Below are 3785 nucleotides of genomic sequence, written 5' to 3'. Positions count from 1 at the left end.
ACACACACACACACACACACACACACACACACACACACACACACACACACTTCATCGTATAAGAGACCGAGCAGCAGCTGAAACTGTTTTATGTGATAGTAATAAACTGCCCTACAAGTCTATGTTGCAGATTTTACACCCAAATGGTAATAAGGGCAGAGACTTCCCAGGTTTCTCCAGCTTGTTATGGTAATTTGGTCTATATATGAATGAAATGACTGCCAGAATGGGTAATATTGTAGGTTCAGATGTGGCTATCATAGGTTCATATGTGACTTAAATCAGTTGCAGTCCATCATAACTGCAATAGTGATGTCTGCATCTTAATGTTCTTTGGACATTTCATTACATATTTGCAAACCTATTTTGATCAGAAAATGAATACTTTATAAACAAGAATACTAAAAGCAAGATGTATATATTTCCATTTTTAGTGAAGGTTTTAAACCCATTTTTGGAGTTTAAATAACATATTATAGATGTTAATGTGAGCAAAAGTAAGCCCCTGGCATGTGAGTGAAAGTACAATGGTATTTTTATTAATTTGTGGATTCCAGGGAGAAAGGTTTCCGCCTGACAGAAATGTAATTTTATCTATAGGCATGACAACATGGCACCTCTATTTTTTAAGTTTATTAGCATCACTCAGGTAACAGAATTACAGTATGCAACTTTTGGACTTTTTAATGGACACATTTAACATTTAGCACCACGAATATAAAAGAATTGATATACTAATAAAATATATCACCTACAAGGAACGTGTCCTCTTTTACCCATCCTAACTAATTAGGAGCAGTGAGAAGCCATAGGGGACCAACTTCAGTTGTAAAGCCAGTACCTCCGTCAAGGGCAGTAGTTACATGCAGCATGCATGTTGATGATGCATGATAAGAGGAAACCCAGGAAGAACAAAAAAAACTCCACACAAAAAGGGGGGTGGGGGGAAACACAGTACTCAGCATTGCCTATTTGCTGTGAGGTAGCAGTGCTGTCTAAAAACAAGAATATAATTATAAGCTTGTCTGATGTTCATCAATTAGATTATTTTTTACAGATCAAAGACAACCTTTTTATGAAGACTGAGACAGTCTATCCTCCTCAATGAGATATTATAATTAATGCTTTAAAGCTAGTACATTGGTATGGTACATTTTGGGTTATTAATTATGCATGAATGACAAATACACATAATTGAATTGGTGTCCAAAATAGAATACACAATGCCTTTACAAGCAACATTTTGAAGATTGAAACTTACTTCACTTTCCTTTTTTTGCTTTGCTAAATTAAAGTAATCCGTCAAGTGTAATTATTAATTTATTTGCAGATCAACATCTCACATGCAACACACACACAGTAATGAGCTCATAAAACTTGATGTGTTACTTGAGTTGAATATAGCCCGCAAAATAAAGAGTCATCAGATAGCTACAACATTTTAATACTGCTTAGAGGAAAAGGCTGTAATCAAGGAGGCAGACTTGTCGGACTGGGGGTGTAAAGGGGACTGAGCCCAGGGCCCTTATGCGATGAGGGCCCAAAAAGATGCTAGAATGAATAGCTGTGGATGTGTGGCCCATAGAGAATTACTTTCTCCAGGGCCCAGAAGTTTATGCTACGCCCCTGAATGTAGGATACAATTTCTAACGCTCAAGAAGCTGGTTATAAAATCTTTCCTAATGAACAAATAATAATGTATCACTGTAAAATAAAGCATTTTTTAAATGGATTGCTTTGACCCTTTATATTTTTCCTTTTGTTCTTCAGGGTACACTATTAACCACCATTAAACTAACAAACAAGAGTGTAAGTTTTGCCCATGTTTGCAAAATAAAATGATCACATCACCTTCTGTGATCTGCTCATTCTCCCCCTCTGCAGTATTTCCATCCTCATCAAGTTGATTAGTGTAGTGAAGGGTAATCCATACTTACTAAATTGGTTTAATCCATCTATCTCAGTTGTACATGCCTTGTCTTTGTCACGGCTAAATGTAATGGGATTAGTGAGGCCTGCTGTGACTGTCTCAGACACCCAAGGTACCCTGACTCAACAGCCTCAGCACAATCCCAGGGAGGCACTAAGAGCCGCCTAAATGTCAGATCTATTTGCAAAGAAGAAGCCACCTGTTTCCCCAAGATTGTCAGAACTTGGGGACATAAACAGTATATTCTAATATTTGTCCAAAACTCACAAAAAGTTACCAAAAACCCATTTTGAGAATGTTGTAGTTCTCTTTCTTATATGAGGTGAACATCATTTGGTATTTTTTGTATTGTTTTAGTTGCTAGGGCAGGCATGTTTTAGTTTCAAAAAGTCTTACATTCACTCAAAAAAAGCCAAAGTCATCTGGAGGATTTATAATTTTTTAAAGATATTGAGGGAGTCATGAAGGTGAATTTTGTCAGATTCCTACTTCAGTCTGCTCTTTGCTCCCTGTTTGCGTGTGTTGAGCCGCATTGAAGGAAAAAAGTAACTGGACTTTAAACCCCAATTTCAAAATCTCTCTTAAAGAAAACAAAGTTACTGTCACCAACATGACTAAATCAACACAAAAAAGTATATTGATAAGGCAAACTTGTTAGCAAAAAACTTTTTTTGCTGTTGTCTTTTTTTTGTCTGTCCATCTGTCTCTGTATTTTAGAAAACAGCTGCCTGAAAAAATTCTAAGTGAGGCTTCAAGTGTACTCACAATAGTGTACTATGCTGTTAATTCACCCAAAAGTATGTTGAGCGATAGTGCCCGGACGATTTAAACTGATTCTGATTATTTGGATGTGTACTGGTCTAATCCATGTAAAAAAAGCTGTTTCATTTGTCCCGTCCCAGAGGGACAGATTAATTACATATATCCCACTTTTGCTGTAATAATTACTGAACGGTTGTGTTCAAAGCTGAAAATGCAACTGTATTTGACAGATGTGGGTTGCTAGTGACAAAATATCAGCTTTCAGTGTGAAACAACCGCTTTTTAAATTACGTTTAATTGAAACATGTTTCAACTGTACCAGCTCTCCCCAACATGTTGAGTGTATATAGTGCAGAGCAAGAAAAATTATGAATGAAATTGTGGAACGAGGCATGCATGGAGTAGCCCCGCCCCCTTTTGAATTCTACAGAAAATTTAAGCACAAACAACTACCAAATGTTGGAATGTTTATGCTCAATGTGACATCACCGGATCAAAGGACCAAGAGCAACCAATCATGATGCGAGACTCTAGGAATGTTTATCTTCAATGTGACATCACCGCATCAAAGGACCAAGAGCAACCAATCAAGATGCGAGACTCTAGGAATGTTTATCTTCAATGTGACATCACCGCATCAAAGGATCAAAGGATCAAATGCAACCAATGATGGTGTGAGACTCAAGAACTCTGATGTTAACTCAGGGTTAAAACCCAAACGGAGTCATTTCAACTGGAAACCACTACACACAGTGTCTTGTTTTACAGTGAAGTTCAATCTATGTCAGAGACAATCTTCAGACAAACGAACAACATCTTCTATCGACAAACACAGTCTGATACAGACAGCAACAGTTACAGAAGTCTGATCTAAGTCATTGTGGTTCCCCACTTTGCTAGCTAGTAGCTGTGTGTGTTTTTACTTAGAAGACAAAGGCTGTACAGAAAGATTTCAGGATAATTTTTTTGTCTAATTTTGGTGAGGAGAAAGAAACTTTCGTCACTTTCTGCAACCTGCTGTGGTGGTCTGGGGTCAGTCTGTACCCACCAATGGAAATAAGCCTTTTGAGGTTAAGAGATCACTGGCGGAAAC

Source organism: Etheostoma spectabile, chromosome 23, assembly GCF_008692095.1.
Source record: "Etheostoma spectabile isolate EspeVRDwgs_2016 chromosome 23, UIUC_Espe_1.0, whole genome shotgun sequence".
NCBI classification, from domain to species: domain Eukaryota; kingdom Metazoa; phylum Chordata; class Actinopteri; order Perciformes; family Percidae; genus Etheostoma; species Etheostoma spectabile.
This window is presented reverse-complemented; position numbering follows the sequence as displayed.